The 24,820-nt window shown below is 34.5% G+C and overlaps 1 long non-coding RNA gene across 1 annotated transcript in view; it reads right to left on the bottom strand.

Annotated features, from left to right (window-relative positions):
- The window catches only part of LOC118191065 (uncharacterized), an 82,809-nt gene that overhangs the window by 20,345 nt on the left and 37,644 nt on the right, over positions 1-24,820 (bottom strand). Inside the window, exon 2 of the long non-coding RNA XR_004758517.2 lies at positions 5,090-5,209. This is a non-coding gene — a long non-coding RNA (uncharacterized LOC118191065). The remainder of the gene's footprint in view (positions 1-5,089; positions 5,210-24,820) is intronic.

Raw genomic sequence — 24,820 nt, 5'->3', positions numbered from 1 at the left:
GTAGATCCTTTGGCAGCTGCAGAATCGGAAATTCTATTTGACATAATCGAAAGTTCAACCTTACTTTTATTAAATTGCTCTAACAGTCTTCAAAAAATAATAAGCCGGATCCAATTCGAAGATTAAGGAACAACGCAATCTGCAACATTAACTGAAATAGATAATTAGATAATTTTAGCTTAGCTTATATCGTCCGTTATACATTAAAGGCGCATGCGTAAACGTATTATGCGCATGCGTAACCGCATATGCGCTTGCGTAAACGTATTAAATAAAAATGTAAAAATGCATATACGCATATGCGTAAATGTAAAAACGCATATGCGTAAACACATGCGCAGAAAGTTTGTAGCTTTGAGGTCCGGATTATAGATCATTCCAGATTATGGACGTCCAGATTAAAGACTTTTGACTGTACTAAAATCAGGGTTCGTACAGTCCTTAAAAGTCCTTAAATTTTTTGGAATTGATTTTTGGTCCTTCGAAGTCCTTAATTTTGGCCAAAATCAGCAGAAGGTCATTCATTTTAATCATCTCAAATTTCTGTCTGTTTTTACGACTGTCATTTTGAGTGTGAATTAGCATTTTGAAGGAATATTTTTGCCGATTCACTGACATATATATTGTATTATTAGTTATCTTTTGAATGGGTTTATGAGTTAAAATTTGTTTCTATTTCTAATATAAATAATGGGATACTCGAGTTTCTAAGCAAGAAGTGAAACATAAGCATTTTGAAATTCATTTTTGTAATAAAGAGCTCTTAAACAACTTCTCCCTTTTGGGGATGTGAATTCTTTTATTAAACGCTTCTAAATTTGGCGATTTTAAAATCATTTTCTACAGAAACTTTCTAATTCCGAGATCTGAGAATTTTTCGACAATTTTTTTAAAAGCATCATAACATTAATTTCATTAAAATAAACGTAATTATTGAAATTATATTTAAAAAATAACATTAAAATAAAACATTTTTATTTTTTGTTGTCATATTATAAAGTTTCATTTTGGCAACTTATTATACAATATTTTGAATCTGAAAAATAAACAAGGTATAATGCTATAAAGCACAATTTATGAAACAGCTCTTAGCAAAAGCAAAATTAGCTATGCAATTAATTAAAAATGTCTTCTTTTTAATTTTTTCATAGTAAGAGTTTTTCCCTTGTAATTGTCTCAGAATATTCAGAATATGCATCAGTTTTCTCTATAAAATTAATTTTACACTTTTTCCCTCCCCCTCCCTTTTTTTTTTTTTTTTTTCCAAAATATTTCTGGCTTTTTGCTGTTACAGAATGAGTAGGGATAATTTTTCTTTAGGATTTTAGACTTTGCAGCTTGGAAAGTTTAGGAGGATTTAAAGGCAAGATATGTAGACCCGTGATTCTAGAAGATTTGAGATATATGTGACAAACTGAAAAATGTCTCCATGGTATCAACACGTAATGGATGTATGTTACAGAAAGTTTGCAATGAATTTCTTACTTTTTGGAGAATGTCTGGAAGAACAATGAAAACATAATATTTGAATGTTTTACTTCTGTTACTAGAATCTTAATATGTTTATCGTCCCTTTATTTTCTCTACTTTTCACTAGACGCAAGCATGGAAAATATCAAAAATGCTTTTAATCTTATCACGTGGGCAGGCATTATAGAAAGGGATTTTTTTTATTTTGTAAGGAAATTGAAAACTTACAATTTAAAAGATTCATCTAATATGTCTTAATGCATCTAGGCATTTTCCCAACTAGTACAATCTCTGTGGATCCTAAATTCTGCTGCCTAGTGTTTTTCTAAATTCTGCTTCCAATGCCTGCTCTAAATTCTAAAAGTTTTGCCATTTCTAGATTTTGTTCTTTGGTGTGTCACTAAATTCTAAAAATTCTGCCACATCAGCTCTGTAACCATATATATTTCATAGTTCTGAATGTTCATATTACTAAAATAAAATTAGCTGCTTTTTCTGAACATTCTATATGCATTTAGTGTGTTTTAGAGTAACAGAAATCTTTAATTAACTCCAAAAATTCTAAAATGAAAAGGAAACATATTGAAGAAAGAAACTGAGTACATAAAGAAAATTATTCTTCAAAGATATGTGCAGTTATTATTATGTGAATTACCCAATTGTTTATGATTTCAGCCTTTAATGTAATTTCCCATTTCTATTTCCTCATTACTAAGCCAGATAAAATTAAAATTAAATTGTATAATCTTTGACCACTAGTCCAGATTATTAGTTTGAATCTGACTGTTCTTGTTTAGTTACGTCACCATGAGCTGTAATTGATTTTGTTAGCATTAGAACTTGCCTTTATGTTCTAAGTTCTTTTTAAATAAGAGGCTTGTTTAAGCCTTTATCTGATATTGTAGTTACTTTCAGACGTAGCATAAATATGCTTCATGTCTGTCGGGGGTTTGGGACTATATAACTTTTAACAGATCAAGTAAACCCTGAGAGGTACATTGTGGAGAGGTAGACAAGTTAGGAGATAAAGCACGCAGAAACTGGCGAGAGCGTTGGTTTGCATATTGAGACAAATCTCTTAATTGTTAGAAAAGATGCTTAAAGAGAAGGAAATCTAAACTACCCAAAATGTCTAGGAAGGCTTCCAAATAAAAATGACGAATAAATATTTTGTTGAGTGTTGTTGTTACAAAACATAAATATTTTGTAGCTTTTAATGTGTAATTAGCCTAATATTATTTAAGAATCAATGTCATAAATGACATGTATTTTAAACTGTGAAAATTTATTAGATTTTGATTTTAATAGAGCTTTTTTAACAAATATTGTTAAAAAATAAAATTTAAAATGGTCATGTAAATCCATAATGACTAAGGTTATCAAACTACCTAATTTAATTATTTATAACTAACTGCATACCTTTAAAAATTATCTCTACATATTAATGCAAGTTTTTGCCTTTCAATAATACTCACTGTGGTCACAAGATAAAATACAAAAATGTAAAAATTCAAGTAAAACTTATACTTTGCATCTACTGAGACTTAAAATAATACAAAACATTTTATCACCTCTAGTGCTTTAATGCTTTATTGGAACCTTAAAGTATGTTAACTGGGTTACAACTCCTTGAACTCTACACGAAGCTACGACACTAACTGCATCAAACAGAGCCTGTCTAACTTTCAGCACTTGCCAACCATGTCTACATCAGGCCTTTCAGGTTTGTTCTAATCAGCAGGTCTCTCTATAGACAAGCAACAGCAGTGACAACATTCAGTCTTTTGTTATGAATCATGCTGATTATCTTACTTCTCATTTTAAACTCCGCCGTTTGACATAAAATCTACCTGCTACTAAACCTCTAGACTGACCAAGTATGTGACAAAATGAGACATAAAAAAAAAAATCAACATAAAGCTAACTGTTAGTAAAATATAAATGTCACTTATCTTCTTTCAAATATGACCAACTATTATAAGTATAAAATATTTAATGCTACTTCTTAAATTGCATAAAGTTTATTTTATTCTCAAACTTATTAATAATTATGTTCATTAATTCATGTTTAGTAATAATGCATACTACTTAGGGATCTATTTTATTTTTAGGATTGTGTTACAAAAGTGAAATTCAGGCATAGATAATATTTTTAATTGAATTTATTCAGTTCCCATTTGTTCATAGGTCCTTAATTTTTTTCATTAATGGTCCTTAAAAGTACTTAATTTCCGTGTGCAGAAATGTGTACGAACCCTGTAAAATCTTATTCAAACAGTCAACTTACATGATGAATTTCAAACAAAATATATTCATTGACACTGTATTTTAATAATAGATATTGCATTAACTTCATATTATAAGTTGAAAACTAAAAGCTGTTTTCTTTTAACTAATACGATATTATATTACTAAATGACTAAAGTTAGAATAAACCTAATAATATTAATAATTTAGCCACTGAAGTACAGTCAAAAGTCGTTAATCCGGACTCGTCGGGACTTCGGCGATTCCGGATTATCGATTTTTCCGGATTATAGATCAGTTTAAATCGTGTAAGATGGCATGCAGAAATTCTAAAATTAAAAATATGAAACTGTAATTTATGAAATAAAGAACAATTATGATCTAAAGGGTATCAAAATTTACAAAAAAAAAGCTTAATATTTATTTGTTTACTTTATTAAACATTTCTTTCAATGTAAGTTGTTTAAGTTGCTTCGTTTTATGTGATAATACTTTCTCTTTAATTCTATAAACAGACATAATTTTTTGTTCAGTTACAAAGTTCCGCTGTTCAAGTCCCGTTAATTGCTGTGCCGAGAATACCGACTAACTTGTCAATCGAAATTTTTTCGTTTTCACTAACCTCTCTGTCACATTCTTCATGTTTTTATCCATTTTTTGCAGCAATTCCACTTTTTGTTTGATGGACATCGAAACATACTTTCGTTTTGTACGATCCTTTGGGAGCTCCAGATTTGGGAATTCTATTTGACATAATCGAAAGTTCAAGTTTACTTTTATAGTATTGCTCTTACAGTCTGCAAAAAATAATAAGCCGGATCCAATTCGAAAATTAAAGAACAACGCAATCATCAACATTAACTGAAATAGATAATTAGATAATTTTAGCTTATACCATTCATTATACATAAAACGCGCACGCGAAAACGTATTCTGCGCTTGCGCACACGCAAATGCGCAGTCGTAAGAGGTCTTACGCGCACGCGTAAACGCCTATGCGCATGTGTCAACGCGGCGCATGCGCAGAAAGTTTTTAGCTTTGAGGTCCGGAATATAGATCATTCCGGATTATGGGTGTCCGAATTAACGACTTATGACTGTATATTAATTTCATGTTTGAAATAATAGGCATTTTTAAAGAATGTCAAGAAGAGACCATTTCTTTGAAAGTATTCATGCATTTATTGTTTTTAGATAAACTTGTATCTATCATTTATGTACAAAATATTTTAATATTATCAAATTATATTATGAAAACTGGTTTTCATTCAGTGAGATAACATTATTCTTTAAAGAGGATGTTTATACATTTTTAGAATGATTTAAATATAGAAAATGTTTGGAATAAAAATTTCAGACAACAGCTTATTACCTGAATTAAGGAGTATCATCTGCTACTTTCAAATTCATTCTTCTTTCAAAATGTTGCATGCAAACAAGCTGTGGATCAAAGGATATGTTTTTGTGCTTTCTGAAGAGAAATATTCCTATTCTGTAATTCAAAAACATTGTAAAATGGATAGCATTAAAATTTCTAAGTACATAAATAAACAGTATTATTAATTGGAAAGGGAAAAAGCATTGGTCATTACTTCTCCACGGAAGGAAGATTTGAAACAAACAGCCGAAAAGATACATACTGTTTTCTAATGTTTCTAAAGTTAAATCTTTGGTTAAGAGAGAAAATCCATCATTTCAGAAATCAGTTGCCAACTTAAGTCTTTAAATTCATCTGTAGTAACGATAAATAAAATAATAAACCAAGATGTACAACCTAAGAAAGTTAAATGTTCACCATCTTTTGTCAAGACATGTGGCTCGGTGCAAAACAATTTGTAAAAAGCTATGAAAATTGATTAACAGGAGATAATGGAAAGGCATTGTGACCCTTGAGGAAACATGGGTTTACCTAAATGATTGCAATAGCAAAAGGTCTATTTATTATCAAAAATGAAGAGAGAAAAATGTACAAACTTGGTTCCATCAATGCAAAGAAAGTTTCAGTAAGAGGTTTGTGATTGTAGCAGGACTCTCTTGTAGTGGGAAATCAAAAATAACAAGAGTGGAAAAAGGTGTTAAAATCATGAGGAAGTTTTACATTCGATATTTACAGAAGAAATTCCATTTTTTTATCCCATTGACTTTCAAAGAATAGAGCTTCATCAAGACAAAGCAAGTCGTACTTCGAAAAGTACCACTTCATTCTTTGAAATAATGAAGACGGGTACAGGTATTGCATGTATACCTTTTCAACATACTCCTGTGAAGTCCCCTTACGTTACCGTAACTGTTCACGTATGACTAAGATTGGTACAGGTATTGCATATATACCTTTTTAACATATTCCAGTGAAGTCCCCTTACATTTCACTTATGGACTATTTTGCCTGTATTCTTTTGAAAATACACTGCTGGCCACCGTAAATGCAACACCCTGAAGGAAGCATGCAAATAACATGAAATTTACAACATGCATTAGCGGAGGTGAGATATGCAAATGATTAGAATTTCAGTGCAGACGCACATCACGCGCGCCTGTGGCACCACTTCAAAGCGCTATTTAAGGCTTGAAGTTTTCGACGATTTAGAGTTTGGCAATTGTATCTTTCTTGTGGTTTTTTTCAAAAAAACGATCAATTAAACAGCGACCATCGTTTGATCAAGTATCCGAGTTCGACAGAGGAAGGATAGTGGCCTACCGAGAGTGTGGATTATCTTTCAGGGAAATCGGTAGTCGTGTTGGACGAAACCAAACAACTGTAATGCAGGAGGGTACGGCGGACCGACGTGTTCGATCGCATTCACCTCAGTGCACCACTTCACGTGATGACAGGAACATTGTGCGCATGGCAGTGACGGATCGCTCAGTCACATCACGAACCATAGCACAGCACATTCAGTCTGTAACGTATCATCCAGTGTCTGCGCGTACCATTCGACGCCGTTTACAGCAGAGTGGTCTGTCCGCGAGACGTCCATTGCTTCGTCTACCCTTGACGCAGAATCACAGACGTCTCCGCCGCCAATGATGCTTTGAAAGAAGGATGTGGACGGTAGAATGGAATGAAATTGTCTTTACTGACGAGTTACACTTCTGTCTGCAACACCTAGATGGTCGGATTCGAGTCTGGAGACACCATGGAGAGAGGATGCTGAACAGCTGCGTTATGCACCGCCACACTGGTCCTGCACCGGGTATGGTTATGGGGCGGTATTGGATATCACTCTCGCACTCCTCTAATACGCATTGCCGGTAGTTTAAACAGTCAGCGCTACATCTCCGAGATGTTGGAGCCAGTTGTCCTTCCTTACCTTCAGGGCTTGCACACAGCCATTTTTCAACAGTATAATGCACGACCACACGTGACCCGCATTATCCAAAGGTTCTTCGTCAATCACGAAGAACTCAGATCTTCGTCAATCACTTGAATTGCTTCCCTGGCCGGCTCGCTCTCCGGATCTTTCGCCGATAGAAAACATGTGGTCCATGGTTGTTGAACGATTGACCCAGATTACATCCCAAGCTGCCACACCAGATCAACTTTGGCAACGTGTGGAAACTGCTTGGTCTGCTGTACCCCAAGAACACATCCAAAGTCTCTTTAAATCAATGCCGAGGCGTGTGGCAGCGATGATCTCCAACAATGGCGGCTACTCTGGCTACTGATTCTGGAAGGAATCACACTTCACAGAAGTCTATAAATTTAATCATTTGATACTTGGTCAACATGTTAATTTACTAAATAAATTTTGTTGTGGTATCTCTTGTCTCTCTTGGTGTTGCAATTTGGGTGGCCAGCAGTGTAGCTTTTTCTAAGCACAAACCGATTGATGGGCTCTGGAAAGTATTTTAAAAGGAATGGAAATTAATACTTAGAGGTAATTTTTTTAAATTTGCTATGGACTAAAATATGCTTATAAGAAATATTTTAATTTCAAGCAAAAATGTGCATACTTTTAGTACTGTAAAGTTATTTATTGGTCTATTATGATCAGAAAAGTTATTTAATATGTTCTATGTAAATTTAATATGTTAATTTGAAAATTCAATCCGAATGTCCAATATGTGGAATGATGCAATATTCTAATCTCTGGACCACCAGCCCCCCCCCCAAAATTTTTTTTCGTCTTTACAAAAACTAGGAATAAATAATATAATGCTCTAAGAGGTGTGCTGTAAAAGCAATTTATCTCCCGACGAACTCAGATTCCTCACTTGCTATCACACCAACATTATTTCTCTCATACAGATTATTCAGAGACTTTCTACGAGTATACATCATGAGATAAGACCTAGCCTTCTCTCAGGTCTTGCAAGACTCCTGTGTTAACCACAGAAAATTTATGTACTGATTTTCCAACATCATTGTACTCAGGATGGAGCTTACTTCCATGTGTCTTCAAATCAGTGACATGTTCATCCATCTCTTGAGATTCCTGCTAATCACATTTGCTGGCTTGGGAATCGCTAGCCAATAGCATGTTGATCTAATTTTTATTGACGTTAGCCTTCAGCTTTGAGTGATTGTGGGAGGTTTAGCAATAATCTGTATGACGTAAACAATGAATAAAGCTCTGTGACATATTTGTTGAGCAGGATTTTGCTTATACTGGTTTTCTGTTGTTGGTATAACCTTGGAAGGAAAAAAGATTCCAAGTAAGTTCAATTAGTAATTAGCAGTCTTTCTTAACTTTATAATTTGATTTAGCTTATTTTTTGGAGGTTATTATTATTGCAGTTATCTTACCAAAATTAAATTTCCAATTATATCGAAAAGAATTTCTAATTCTGGAGCTGCAGCAAGATCTGCAGAGCAAAAGCATGTTTCGATGTCAAACAAGCAAGATAAGCATTTCCGCTTCAAACTTATACTAGGAATATGGGACTGGCAAATCAACAGTATATGCCATTAAAAAAGTAGAAAAAGGAACTTGTCGAACCCTTTTTGGATTCTAACACCCCCATTGGGTATGCTGAAAGTAATGATCGTGACAGTGATGGTTGAATAGGTGAGAGAGAGTTGCAGCGAAAGCAGGCCACTGACGGAACCAGTGTTAATGGCTTAGTAGTCAAAACGTTTCTTGAGAAACTGGGCTTAAAAATCTGAGTACACATATTCGATAGGTTGATGAACCAAATTAAAAAATTGTCAAGGTATGACACAGTTAAATTTTAGACAGAAGATTTCCAGCTGAATTTGCACATGAATTCATTGAACTAATTAATCGCAAAAAGTTATTCCCAGAACGAACTTATTACCCAAATAAAGAAAGAAGAGAACTTTTTATCAGAGGCGTTATAAAATGCACGTTGTACCATGAAACTTTTAAAAAGTTGCATCAGTCATTGTGCTTGGCAAAAATCAACAGCTTTTTAAAAATATAATTGTATCATGTATGTTGAGCAAGAATAAAAGTCCTTTCACTTAACATTTTTTCAAACATAACGTTGCTCCATTTTCCCCTTTTCTTTGCAATAGTATTTATATAGATTTGTTTAAATTATACATAATTGCTTGTATATAATAGTATTTATATAGATTTGTTTAATAATACATAATCTAAATGTGAAGAGGTTAAAGTTGTTTCCCCACTTAAAAAATTGCTTTTCTCGTCTGTTGCGAATTGTGCCACATTATATGCAGTACTCATACTTCGTGAAAGTTGTGTTCCATTCCACCTTGTTATATTAAATGTATGTATAACACAACGGTTCCTAGAGCCATCAAATTTTGAATAACGTAATCCTCCACTCGAATATGGGCATGTGGAAATCCTAAGCTGGAATTTGTTTTATTGTCTGTTTTATATTTTGTAAAACTTTAACGAACTTTTGATTAACAAACTCAACGATTTCAAAGCGAGCAATGACAACACTGCGGGAAAAAAATATCTTTATTTCCAGCGCACGAGAATGTGTATCAGAAATTCTAAAGATATGCTCTTTTTAAATTATTTTATGATATTGCTGTGGAATTGCATTTTATGGTTTAAGTGCGAAGAATATGGTATTTTATAAATAAAGGTAGCACACAAAACATTTAAAAAAAAAAAAAAATCCCCTTTAGGCGTAATATACAGTCTGAAAACTTTCAGAATTTTTTAAATTTTGTTTAAACTGCATTCTTAAATCCATTGTCATGTCGTAGGTTTGAATTGACGGTAGTTTATATTTTAAACACTTTATGAGATATAAAACGCACTGGAAACGCTAACAGACTAGCAAACACATCTGTAAAGCCAGAAAGTATAATTTCTAAATATCTCTGGACTTAAAAGACGTGTCAGCTGGTTTAAATCATTGTTCTAAAATTATAATTTATAATTTTAGAACAATGACGATTACTTTTTTTCCAGTTACTCGGAATTGCTTATATTATTATAAAAATATGACGATTAGCATTTGGTAGCAAGTGTAAATATATCATATCATGGTTATCATAGTAATTCGAATAAATTGCATTCACTACTTCATTTTCTTGCATAAGTAATGATATCATAACTGAATTAAAGAGAAGGAGAGAAAGAAATAAAAACATAATAAAGGGCTCTACATTCAATAATAATCTTTTATCAAAAAGTTTAGAATAAATTAAACACAGTGAGTGTAGAAATTATTCTTATACGAGTCGTTTCGCGGAAAAAAAAACTATTGTTTTGGCGAGGCGCCTAAACGGTATGGTGGTTAGGGTACCCTGTCTGCGATAACAAAGTGACCGGGTTCGAATCTCGGAGAAGGCATGGATGTAAAATAGTCTGTCTCATCTAAGGGGTAACGGTGTCCGCTTATTTATGTGCCTCCACAATAAAATGGGCAAGACTTCTGGCCTTAGTAGTGGCCAATGCCGTTATAGACAAGTGCCCGTTATTGGGGGGGGGGGAAACTATTGTTATGGCGGGGTAATTCTATCAGTCTTTTTCAAAAAGCAATAACTAATAAAAAAAATTTACCAAATATGATGAGTGCAAAACAAAAGTACGGAAAATATATTGAATTAACTTTTAATTGTACGGGAAACTAAAAATTGGGGATTTATTGGCGCGTAAAATATATTCGCACATTGAAACAAATGCAAAATTTTGGTACCATTTTCTAATTGGTTTAGTCAGCTTTTCGTTGATAACTGACATTATTTACCTTGCGGATTATACTAAAGGATCGAATGATTCCTCCAAAAGGGGCCGTTATTCTGCGACGTAAAAGGTCAACTGAAAGTTTTCCTTTCTCCAGAAAGAGAGAACTTCAAATGTGATCAGAAACGTAAAATTTTAATATGGGTCGTACAAGTAAAGAAACGAGTGTTTCCGAAAGTGAATTAATTTTAAAGCTTCGTAAAAGCGATAAATGGTACAATAAAATTTCAATGTTAGGCGGGAGATACTTTCAGCTGTGCAGTCGATTATTCAAAAGTTCACCTCTAGAGTAGTGCAACTAATGTTCGTTCAGGACAACCATATCTACTTACATCCGTTGACAGATGATTTCTGGCATGTTCGCCGAAGAAAGATAAGTCCTCCTAAGTTTACAGCAGAATTCAGAAACACGGAAAGAGCAGTATCCGTAAATCTCAAATTGGAACGGGAAGAGCAGTTCAACCATCTTAAACGCAACCTTGGCTGGCATTCTGCCAAAGCACATAGACTCATCCAAAAGGGGTGTTATTACTTGCTGCGACGTGAAAGGTCTTCCCTTAAGTTAAGTTTGACGAGCGCGACGTTTCCGGCTGTGTCAGATGGAGCCACATGGGCACATAACATACCAAGGTCATAACAGACGAACGTCTTCCCTTCCTAGTTCCGCTGATAAGCCGGAATTATCATGCGAACTTGTATGACGTGATCCGGCTCTCTGAAGTAGTGTCGTTCGACGCCTGGCTATAGCATTTTTTGACTGACTGTTGCCGTGGTTGAAATGCCTAATGAGTTGAAACTTCAACACCCACGTGGCAATGGTCAGGCCCCTTACCTCATCCTCAGCGTTCCTTCAACCACGGCAGCAGTCAGTCAAGAAATGCTATAGCCAGGCGTCGAACGACACTACTTCAGAGAGCCGGATCACGTCATGCAAGTTCGCATGATAATTCCGGCATATCAGCGGAACTATGAAAGGAAGACTTTCATCTGTTATGACCTTGCTACGTTACGTGCCCATGTGGCTCCATCTGAAAGAGTCGGAAACGTCGCGCTCGCGGCTATAACTGTCAAACTTAACTTAAGGGAAACCTTTCACATGACCTTTCACGTCGCAGCAAGTAATAACACCCCTTTTGGATGAATCCATGTGCTTTGGCGGAATGCCAGCCAAGGTTGCGTTTAAGACGGTTGAACTGCTCTTTTCTGAAAGACAGAATTTATATACTCAAGAGGAAGAAAGTCCCCATCCTTCTACCCTATTTTGAGAATAATTTGGCCCGAATGGCGCATGCGTGTTTGCGCTCATGGTCGCGGATGAGGTGGTCAAACTATACAAGACAGTAATCGGAATTTACGATTATCCTTTGCCCAAAAACTAAGTAAATGAAAGCCCAGATTTCTGGAAGAACATTATTTTTACAGATGAAAGTAAATTCAATATTTTTGGATCGGACCGGAAGCGAATGGTATTGAGGAAAGGCAAAGGTGTGGTCAGAAATACATTCGAGGAATTCACTACCAATAGTGAAACATGGAGGTGGAAGCGTGTTGGTTTGGGGTTGTCTGATTGCTTCCGGTAATTAAATTATCATTAATGGCAGTATGAGACATTCATATTTTGGAAAATAATTTACGGTCTACTGCAATAAAAATGGGTTTGCATAGTGAATATGTTTCCATGCATAACAATGACCTCAAGCATACATGTTGTACTGTGCATTAGCACATAAGGCGTATTAAGTACGTTTCCTTTACTTAGCGCAGTTTTAATCAAAGAAGCATTAAGTCAAAATAACTACGAAATCTTTATTTAACAAGTATGGGAATTCTGCTTAACTTAAGTAGAACACCAATTAAAGTGATAATCTTCACAGACATTAAAAATTGAAGTATTGAAAAAAACAACTTACATAGAACCATCAGCAGTCCTAAATACATCCGGCATACCCATTTAGGCAATAAAAAATGAAACATGAACATACTTTGACACAGTACCTGAAAGAGAAAGCACTAACTGAATTAGACCTTTGGCCCAGGACAAGTAGCTAAGGAGGGAATCGAATACCCCTGACCTTCACTTTCTCTCGCCAATATATATCTTGGGGCACGTTCGTTATTCATACTTTTGAGTTTCATTATGCAAAAATACCTAACTTTATGCTAACAGCGCAGCCCGAAATACACGGCTCTGGATATTAAGTAACAAAGTTTATGAAATAATTTCCTACTCAGTCACCCGACCTCAGTCCTATTGAGGATTTATGAGAGACTCTTCATGTTAAATCCAGGCACATTTCTAATGAAAATGACTTAATATCTGCCCTTAAACAAGAATGGGAGTCCATATGTAGCTCAGTGACAGCAAATTGGATTGAATCAATGCCAAAGAGACTCGAAGACGTTTTTCACGCTAAATTATGTTCTACAAGGTATTAATTTAAACATATTGTTGAGTTTTTCCCCTTCCTTCACGTTCATACGGGGTTTGTGAGGATTGAGTGAATAATGACGACACTCAATGAAGTATCGAAACACACTTTATTTAGCCAGTATTAATCAGGACAGCTCCCAAGTCACATTTTACAGTCGTCAAAAATCTACAACAAACACGCTGAAACAATCAGCGACACTGCCTTCACACTGTCAGGCAATAACGGAGGAGACAGCTTCACTGCAAAGCACCAGAGTGCAACTCCCGACTCTGCTCTCTCGTTCTTGGAACTCCACGTACTCTTGAGACTCTCCACGCTACAACTCGCGATGCACTCGACGACACACAGAGCACAGCTCCCGACTTTTCGGGTCAGTCGTTTCCGGAGCTCAAAACACTCTCTCGGCGATGCTCTAACCGCGATACACTAATAGACTCTTCGACGCACTCGACGACCCACTCGGCACTCGCTGGCCGGCTGTCAACTCGATCGTCTCCGCCCGGACTAACTAGATGAGACACACTCTCTCGCACTTTATGCGAGGCATACTCTCAATGGCTGACTATCAGCTCGCTAGACACACTGGATACTAACTAACTCTCCACGTACCAGCAAGGTTTATATAGCTTTTGACTGGTGTTCGAGAACATTCTGGGCTAAACCGGTAAGAATTGGTTCCAGAAGGTTCTCCATCCATCCATGGCATATCACCAATTTTGTCGCCAAATGGGCGATTTCTCGCCAAATTGGCAATCTGGCCTTCCTTTGCTATTTTATGGCAACCCTAAAATGTTTTGCGGGAAACCATCTTACCTCGCCTGTACGTTTCGTAACAATATTTATGAAAATATTCAACATTATGTATAATGTATGAATACTTTCTACACCACAAGATGTTGGATAGTTTTTGTTTTGTAAATGTCTTATAAGGCATTTTCTCTCTTCTTCAACACGCCTTTGTGGCGAACGGTAGCATACCTGGCGTGTATTCGAGATGTGCAGGTTTGAGTCCCTGTAAGGCCATTGCACTTTTTTTTTTCATCTTACTTCAAAAAAACCCTAATGACTCCACAGTGGCCCCCGAACTAATAGGTTTTGAAGGATAATTCGTCACCACTAGGATTTGGCGATTAGGTCCCCTAATCCCCAGTTGCCTTTTAAAAGGGGGTGTATATAAGGTATTTTCTCTCTCTTTCCTGCATACTTTCATGGTGTAACAGTAGCAAATTTGGCGCATATTCGCGAGGTCCAGGGTTAGAGTCTCGCCGAGGACACTGCTCACGTCTCCTACTTCAGAAAAACAAAAGAATAATAATAATAATAGCTCTACAGTCGTATTTATGCATGCATTTATTTTGATGTCAATTTCACATGGAAATATTAATTATACATATATAAATACTTATTGTGGAATTCGAGTTTATACAAATATATTACTCAAATATATTAAATTTATATTTGAGTTTTTGTCAAGAGGCATTTCTAGATCTTAATATGTACTGTAAGAATACTTTTTACACTCGCTCTAGAAAAATCATCTTAAAGAATCACAATAGTCAAGAACCATAATGACCTTAGTTATAGCAAGTTGTTACTGCAAATATGGGCAAATGCTTGACCCGTTGTTGATGTAAATTTCCATACGGGATGGCAAATGTTACAATCGCCAATGCTTTACTTTCTTTTGAAGTTGTGAAAGTTCATGAATTGCAGTAATCAGTTATCTGGTCTATGTTTTATGAGATATATTTCGCAAAGAAAAAAGAACTAGAGCGTGGTCATGTGACATATTAACAATAAAATCTGGGCATGTGCTTAGTTTACAGTGATGTTTACAGCAAACGTTCCTATAAATCTAACCGATTTTTCGAATTTATAAATTTATAGTTACTTCAAAAAAATTGAAAAAAAAATTGCCCTTGCAAATAATTGTTTATTGAATCAACAAGGAAAGTTTTGTCTTTTTAAAGAAGAAGTATGCTGGAAATATTTGCTTTGATGTAATGCCAAACATTAAGGTGCACGTAATAAGCTATATTTAAGCAAAAATGAAGAAAGGAATTAATTGTAAAACATCTGAACGAATTTATGCAGAAAATGAGGAAAGATTTATAAATTTTTCTTATGCATATAGTTTACACCAATATTAATAATGTTTACTTTGTAAGGAATATTAAGTGCCCATTGGTTAACTGCTTAAATAAGTTTACCTAAATTTTAAATGCAAGAATAATAATGTAGAACTGTATCGTTCGTAGTTCATGAATGGTTCTAAATTATTGAATTTGTTCTTGAAAGATCAATTTAGCTGCAAAAAATCCCCCAGAAACAAAGCCAGTTTTCTCTTATGAATACATATGCAGTGCTTTAGTTCATTATATGCCGCTAAAATTATTCAATTAATTTAATTAGAATGTTCCATACTATTTTAAATGTTTTTAATCAATTATATATAAACTAGTTGAACTACGTTTTACGCAGAGTGAAGAGGCATCATTTAGGAAAATGGCGGTATTTTTTCGAAAATTCAGCTAAATAATGATTTTTCTCCTATTTTGGTTCAAGATGAAATGTGCAGTTGCCAAGCTCGAATAAAACTATAGAACAGTGTAGAACTAACACGGCGCCATGTAACGGTTTTAGTAACAACCTGATATTTGCTTTATTATGGGTTGTGTTTTTTTCAGAAAATCGCCATCCAAGTTGGCTGATTTTTCCCCGTTCCGAAATATTCGCGAACAGCTTCTATAGAGTGCACTTCAATTCTGCTTTAAAAAGATTCTACACTATTCTGAAAAGTTCTATACTATTCTAAACAGTAAACGAACAGGATGCCATCTAACGGATTTAGTAAGAACTGATAGTGGGGAAGCAATAATAGCGATGTGAACCTAAGTTGGGTGACGTGATTTCAAAATTGAAACTGTGCAAAAATATTAAAATTAACTTATTTTTTCGCGAAAAAAAATTATAAATTCTTTGCTCAGCGTGTATGGATTCCACTGAAAATGGAAACTCAACAACGACCACGGGAACCTAAGATGAAAGATGTAAGCGTAACGTTCTAATATAAATGCTGTGAGTGTGGATCCCGTGGAGTGGTTTATCGAACTCTTAATGAAGGTAGTAACTTTCTTCGTGTTTTGAAGGTCAAGTGTGCAAAATTTCATCAAGATCAGAATAAAACTGTAGATTCGTGTGAATTTTGCACAAGCAAATCTTATTTAATTCATAACTTTGATAGCAGATCATAATTTTTTTTAAGCCCAAAGGGATGTTAGTCCCGAATGGGACATTAGTCGCGAAACATTTAAATGCGTTGTATCACTTTTCAAATTGTTGCCAACAAATATTACCGCCCTGTATTATATTTAAAGTAACTAAATAATGAAGAATCTGAATGAATATAGGCATGTTCCTCGCATTGTGAAAAAACAATGGTATCTAGAGCTATCATATTTTGAATAACGACGTAGTCCTCCATCCGAACATGGGCACCAGGAAGCCCGAATTTCGAATTTGTTTTATTATCTGTTTCACATTTTCTAAAATTGAAATGAATTTTTGATTAATAAACTTAACAAGTTCAAAGAGAACAGTGGCAACACTGCACAAAATACAACATTTTTATCTCCAACGTGTGAGACTGCCTATCAGAAATTCTAAAAATATGTTGTTTTTAAATAATTTTCGATTTTGCTGTTGGAATCGAATTTTATGTGGACATCATTTATCACATCAAAAGTATTACACAGTTCCTTTGTTTCTTCAAGAGATTTCACATGTATGGCACCTTTGTTTTGTAGGAAATACTCTTGTAAAGCCTGAATATCTTAAGCAGCATTGTGAAAATTCATAGTTGTCCACAAGTCTTTTCTGAACCCGGTCGATCTTGGCAAGCATACTATTCCGGTATCAAAGAAAAACAAAACACTCAAAAGTTAAGATCCGGTGCAACAACTGAATTGCCTAACTTACTGCATCTGCATTTTCATTATGATCCGCTGCAATATTTTCAAATAGTTCTACTAACGTTTCGAGTTGATCATGTACCGGTTTAGCAGCTTCTACTCTGGGACTCAAACGAGTTTCTGATTCTGACTTCACTGATACACCTATACACCTAGAGCAAAGAATATGTATTGTTAAAAAGGAAAACCTCGCAGCAGCAGGAGTGGCTCCCTTCGAACAAAAAGGGAAACAGCTGCGCATGCGTGAAATATCTGTCGCCCAAAAGCACCAAATCTCGAAGCTAATGTCAAAGTTCGAACAGGTTCGACGGTCACGTTTATCAAGATTTTAAAGCTGTGTGACTCCATTATTTTTTCCTCTATATTGACGGATATAAAATCAGAAATCAAACTACGATATGGATAATGCAAGTTCAACAGCCAGTAAAATTGAAACTTCACCTAATTCTTTTTATTCATCTTAATCCTTGTTCCTCAATTTCCAGTACACGTGGCGGAGGAAAATCTTGGCCAAGTCCTGTACATCACAGAGGTAGAACTTCTCGCCGACAGGTTCCGTCACCAAATCCCTCGTTTACATTACGTCTATGAAGCCTTTCCTTCTTTACATAGACGTTCTTTGCCTAGAACAGTTTTCAGTCTGTTCCATCGATGAATTGACCTTGAAATATAAACATAGATAGCTTGTTCAGTTCTAAAAGACGTCACAGCGGCTAGCTGCGTAAACCCCAACTAAATTAAGTATATGGTTATCATAGTTAACAAATACAGTTTTTGAGTTAAGTGTTGTAAGTCTTTGTTCCACTCCTGATTTGTAGCCGGACATTGCATGTGCATTGTCGCAACACTGGATTCGACAGTCTTCGAAAGCTAATTTATCCTTCTCTAGTTGTTACAATCTTACATCTGCAAAACATGCTGCACTTTTTTATGTTTTTGAATGTATCCTAGGAAGCATTCTTTTATAACGAAAGTTTTTTTTTTTTCAAAGTTCTGACATTTTTTCTTGGTGAACAGCGTCAGGAGTTGTTCAAAACATTATACCATAGTATTTGGCACATTGGATATCGTACGCAAGCTTTTCTCTAACTGTAGTTGCCAGAAGCTGGATAAATTCATTTTGTATTTCTGGGGAAAGAGATGTAGTTGATCCTGTATTTTTCTGCACATACGAAAGGTGGTCCTTCATAATTGGATTGTCTTCTACAATAAGCTTCAGAAGTTCTATTAAATTTCCAGGGTTTCTTTGACTTTCAATAGTACTTTCTCTATGGTCTATTAGAGCTAAATGTTTTTGGCTAAATACCATATGCAGCACAACACGCATTAAATACTTGTCGCCATTTTCCTTCTCTGTAGCAATTTGATTTTGAAGCTGTGCATTTATTAAACTTTCTTTTTTTTTACTAGCCTCCTTTCCATTTCTTTCCAAGTTGTGAAAGAATCCCTGTGCCTTTGGGAATTCTCATTTGTAGTAATTTTTTCTGGCTTGTTCCAACTATTTAAACCACTTTCAGTTTCCAAATAAGAACAATTACTGACTACATCGTTTGATGGGAAAAGCAGACCCGAAAAACAAAATGCTGCACTTTTCATAGGAGAATATTGCAACCAAGATCAATTCATCATACCTCCTTTTCCTAATTGTTTGGTGAACTATCGATTATTTCTTAAATATTAAAAAAATTCAAATATTAAGCATTTAAAATATTTTAATGCTTCCATGTACTATACGATATGCCACTGTTTATAGATAGGGCTATATGCAAAGAGCAATTATTTTTTGTGCATGGTGGTGCCATCTACGAAGGGGAATCACCATTTCATGGGTGTTCCCCTATATGCCATGTTGTATTTTTTTGCTTGTTATATGCTAGTAACTTTAGTGTATGTGTCTCCTTTTTATCGCTGATGTCTTCTCTTAATTGTTTTATGCACATCGTTATTTTAATCCCTAATTAGTTTTTCAAATAAAAGACAAGGAACCTATAATTTTTACACTACATACTGTTTCGTCAATTTTAAAGTGTTTGTTTATGGTACGTTAATAGCGCTGCAGTGCTGAAAGAACATAATGTTGATCGCCACGTCAGACAATTCATTCCACTTTTAATACGATATATTCATTTGAATCTGAAGTTAGATAGACAACAATAAATTGGCTAAAATCAAGCTTGTGTGTCCAGCAGTCAGTTTTCATTAAGTTTCATTAAGTCAAACAGAAGGAAACCATTGTTGTTTCTTTCAAAATTTCCTATTATCCTCGATTTCGCAAAGAGCAAAATTTCGAATATGGTGATTTGTTAAATGAAAGGTTTTGACTAGTACCGATTGCTTATTCGAGGGATTTTCTAATAAATGTAAGATTATATCTGCAGTACAAGTCTTGCAGTTGTCAGATTACACAGTCACAAGAGGAATACATGTCATTGCATAAGACATGCAGAAACGGCTAAATCGAGATTGAAATATGTGACAGGTTCTCACTATAATTTGACAGGCAAAGTAGATAGTTGTCTTGTTTTGCACCTGCTAAGTCTTTCTGCTCCGATGGGCGAAAAATCAAGCTTAGGTGCGAAGAAAGGTATATAGAAAGGGGGAAATTTTGACGAATCTGCTGATAAATCAATCATTCCACAGTTACAGTTACGGTGAGATGGCATTGACTAATTTTATTGTTAACCTTTTGAGGCCGGGGCTTTAGTAGCAGTAAAAGCTACCAAAAGACGGGAAATCTTGAACCGAATGCTTTCCCCCCGTTAAGAAATCACCTCCTATTTGCAACAAAGATTCTTAAATATTTTAATGGATTCTCAGAGGGGTGCATCTATGTCGCAAAAGGGAGATCTTTGAAAGAGATAAGTGGTTGAAAACACAGGGACGTCAAATTTGACATTTCACCCCACTTTTCAGCCTGTAAAATGGGGGCAAAAGACATGGCCAATAAAGTGGACAACTCCGTCCATTCAACAGGGAATACAACTGCCAATATATTGGCCATCCGTCTACAAAAGGTTAAAAAGATATACTGAAAACATTAAGAGGTAAGGATATTTATAATACCTTTACAGCATAAGCAAAGTCGATAGATAGCTTTCTGCACAAGCTATCGGTGACGATGGTGAACCAACAATGGTTGGCAATATTAATATATTTAATTGTCCTCTGCACAGGACTTAATATCTAGGATTATAAGTGCCGGAGCCCTATGGAAGACCGTCAGCAAAGAGGAACAAGAGTAAATAAATAAATAAAATGTTTATTAAACTTATTAATAATTTTAAAATTAAATAGTTAATTACTATCAAATTAATTAATAGCTATTTAATCAATGTTTATAAATTTTTTTAATCAATAATTATTATCTAATTAATTAATTATAATTTAATTGATAATTATTAGATAATTAATTGTTATTTATTGAAATAATTAAAGTAATTAAATAATTAAACTTGAATAAAATGTAAAGAGATAAACTGAAATTTAATAAGCGATTTTTAATATAATTTTATTTTTAAAATAAAATTTTCGAGATAAAATTTCTACTGAAACTGTTATTCAATTACATAAAAGAAGTGCCGCAGCCTTCTTATTCAGGCATCCAGTATGTTCCGGCTAGAATTATGATATGATGTATTATAAAAACTAAGAAGCACCGGAGCCGAGATCCGGAGGGCTCCGGCCCAATTTAAGCTCTGATCATAGGGGGGAGTTCTTTTATCATCACAAAAATTAAATATACTTAATTTATAGCTGATGAAAATTCCAGGGAGAAACAGAGTGAGGATATGAGTGGGTGGAAATAAAAAATGAGGGGAATTTTGGTGAGAGAGAACGTTCTCTTTGACCGCGGCTCTCTTCTGATATAATTGTAGCTATCATGCAGATGTGTTAGGAGTAAAATAAGTCCTGAATCTGACTCCTAAGGATGAATGTAAATTTGCTGTTTACGCTTCCCCCCATCCGTGGATACTGTGGAAAGACGATGTATAGGACGTGCTTGAGCAATTTATCTCAGTATTTCACTCTTATTGTACTCGCTGTCACTTAACGCACATTTAATAACACAAATTTTCCTTCCTGCGAGGATAACTAACTGTAAGCATCGATAACAATACATTAGATACGATGGCATGCCGAGAAATTTTCGCGTTCCTAAACAAACTCTTCCAAATTTATTGCCCTTCTTAACGGGAAAGGTTTCCGTATGCGAGTGAGGGGACTTTACTTGAACGTCTCGTGAGTTCGTATTTCTAGGGAAATAAAGTATTGCAAGGTCTGCTTATGGTTAAACTAAAACGTTAGGAATTCTACATTTTTTCTCTTTAAATTTCGGTTCATTTTATAAAAAGAAGTACCGGAGCTCATCTTATTTAGGGTTCCGGTGCGCTCCGGCTAAAATTGAAATTTATCTTAAAAATTGAGAAGTACCGGAGCCGAGCTCCGGTGGTCTCCGCAATTTAAACACTGCCTCTGCAAGTAATATAAATCATTTTCAAACTTTATGTTGTATCACTGTGTCATACAGCAGGAAGTTTTGCATTGTGAGATATTGCCCTTCGGACACGTCATGAAAATATTAAACTTCGAGCAGTCCTCTTGCAACATCACCTTTACAAGTCCTTACTAAAAAATCCAGAGGATCCTCATCTTGTTCTGTATAGTAAAATACGTTGGCTCAGTCAAGGCAAAGTTCTTGCAAGAAATATTAAGCTGAAGTAATGGACTTTCGCTGGATGGCAAATTTAGGCTTCCTCAGAGCAGCGGAGTACCGAGCATAACTGGCACCCAGGGCAAAATACCTTTATGGCCTTCCCCCCCAAAAAAACACAGTGATATGATGAAAATCTTGTTTGGAGATCATTTGGCGCCCCTCTGCAAGCGCCCGGGGTATCATACACCCTTTGTCCCTTCCTCGTTACGCCACTGCCTCAGAGGCATAAGTGCGAAACTGACTAATGTAAACTTAGAGCTACAGGAAAAAGACAAGCCTATAGCTTTATTAATAGTTGCTAAACTTTTCCTTTTTATTTACATATCAAATCATTTGTGCTCTTCGCAAATATGAAAAAAAAACTATAAGATGCTGTTGAAACAATTGAAGATTGATAACAAATAAGATAAAACTGATTTTTCTTATTTGTTATCAATCTTCAATTGTTTCAACAGCAGTTTGAAAAACGATTTGTGTAGTTTAATATTACCCAACCAGCGCTCACCTTTTTCATCAATCCTTTTACCTGCCAAATAAATGTAACTGAAATAACTGCATACATTACAGAGCTTATTCAAGTAAGAACAAGAAAATTTGGAGCTAGAAACTTGAATTCTAAAATCCAATGTATTAGATGAGAATTTCTGAAATATAGTTGGAAGAAAGATTTTCATTTTTGAAAAGAGCATCCTACAAGACAAAATAATTCTTCGGTTCCACATTATTTGAGCGAATCATTCTTTTCAATAAAGAACATCACAGTCAAGTCCAGATCTCGACATTTATTTTATATACGAACACAATTATTTATTTTTATATTTTGAAATTACATTTTTGGAATAATTTTTTCTATAGTATATATATTATTAATATTATATTTTGTCTTTTGTTAACAATGCACATCTATAAGTGTGTCTTGAAAAAATAAATGTGCCCACCGTGCCACCAATATTCTAGAATGTACTCTCAGGTACAAATGGTTAGATATCTCTGGTTTAACACAAGCAGAAGAAAGCCTCCAGTAGCCCTTACAGGATTAGTTTTGAAGAAAAAAATGGATACTTATTTTTAGAACTAGAACTTCAATTTAAACTAATTCTGGCTTAAAGCAAAGAAACTAATGAAAAATAACAAGTAAAAAGATTAATCTTTTACTAAATCATTTTACTAGCTATTTTTTCATTATTTCCTTTGCTTTAAGCCAGAATTTGCACTGTCTAGGCTGCTTGTATGTGGAGAAGGATAACTTTTCTTCATCTTACTTCTAAATCGAAAATCGTAGCCTTTCTCTTCCAATTTTGCTAATCATATGATAAAAAATAAGAAAAAGATATCCTTCCTCATGATGATGGGTTTGTTGACTGAGTAAACGAATGTTTTTCATTTATGTTTTATTACAGCTAAAAATGGTAAACATTTCATTCTAAAATTTCGTAATATCAGTTTGATGCCCCCTGGATGTTGCGTCCGGGGACTCTTTGACCCTCTAGCTGCTCACTGGTTTGAAACATTAAATACAGGATGCTTAATATTCTATTAGTATTCTTTTTTATTTTGTTATCATTCTTTAATTTAATAAGTAACACCAATTCTTACATTATTCTAGTTTTAATAACAAAAGGTAGGTTTACAGCTCAGGCTTAAAAAAACTTTTCACTTCCAGTTTACTGACACAGTTTATTGGCCCTACACTTTCTTCCTCAAATATGATAACCTATTAAAAGATTATTTCTTTTTGAACTCAAAACTTTTAATTCCATTCTTTGCAGCTTTAGCTCAGGAGTTAATCAATTAAATGGTTATTCTTTTATTTTCTTCAAATATTTATCCATTTATTTAGATAGATGGATAGGTAGATAGATTGAAAAAAGTATATACGAGAACTTAAAAAAACACGCGTGTTCTGTTTTAAATTACAATAGTAAATAATTATATATATATATATATACCTCCTTGCACGGAACATACGGGGAAGGCTTACTCCATCTATTTGAACCTCCTTGGTGTTATGACAGGGTTTATTTCATACTGAATACTAATACTTTATTTATGAGCTCAATAATGTATACTATGTTCTGAAAAATTTATGAAAATCATGTGAAGAAAGGAAATCAAAGTGATCATACTATAACAAATAAATACTTTTTTAATCTGATGAATACCATAACAAATTAATTAAAACATTTAAGTCTGGAAAATAGCACAGGGACAACAAAACGGACTATTTTTCTGTTTGCTTATCAATAATTATTTTGAAATTGATTATTCCATTTTGTAATGATAGATTTAATTTTCAGCTTTACAAATGAGAACGAATGAGGAAGATATGAAGTTTGTGATAATTTCTTTTTTCTTTTAACACGTACTGTTGAAACCTGAGGACACTGTTAAACAAACTGGTCCACCTGTGCTGTTTGAACTAATGCTCCTATATTTAGAGGAGCCTTAGTTTGAACTCATCACGTTTTTTTGGGTTATTTAAGGCATTATACTGTCTTATAATAGCATGATCACATCTATTTAGATAGTGAACATGTATTTTGATAACTTGATCACATGTATTCCATGACATATTTTGATATTTTTCTTGGGATTAAAATTCCGTTTGTATGAATAGATCTTGAGTTTTTATATAACGGCAAACAGCGTGTGCCCTGTCCTCGAAGAGCTAATACTGGTTTACTTTTCTTATTGTCGTTATTTAATTTCGCCCAGCAACCCTTTTAATTTTTGAAATTCTTACACTTTATTTTAAATTTTTTTAATTTGCCGTTTAATTTGATTAAATATTACTACAATGATATTGACGTTTTTAATTTGGCATTATGCTGAATCGATTGACGACAACAAATT

Source organism: Stegodyphus dumicola, chromosome 6 (assembly GCF_044657685.1).
Source record: "Stegodyphus dumicola isolate Sdum_Otavi_A_Nest chromosome 6, ASM4465768v1".
Classification (NCBI taxonomy): Eukaryota; Metazoa; Arthropoda; class Arachnida; order Araneae; family Eresidae; genus Stegodyphus; species Stegodyphus dumicola.
The sequence above is the reverse complement of the archived record's forward strand: the minus strand, read 5'-3'. Positions and strand labels throughout refer to the sequence as shown.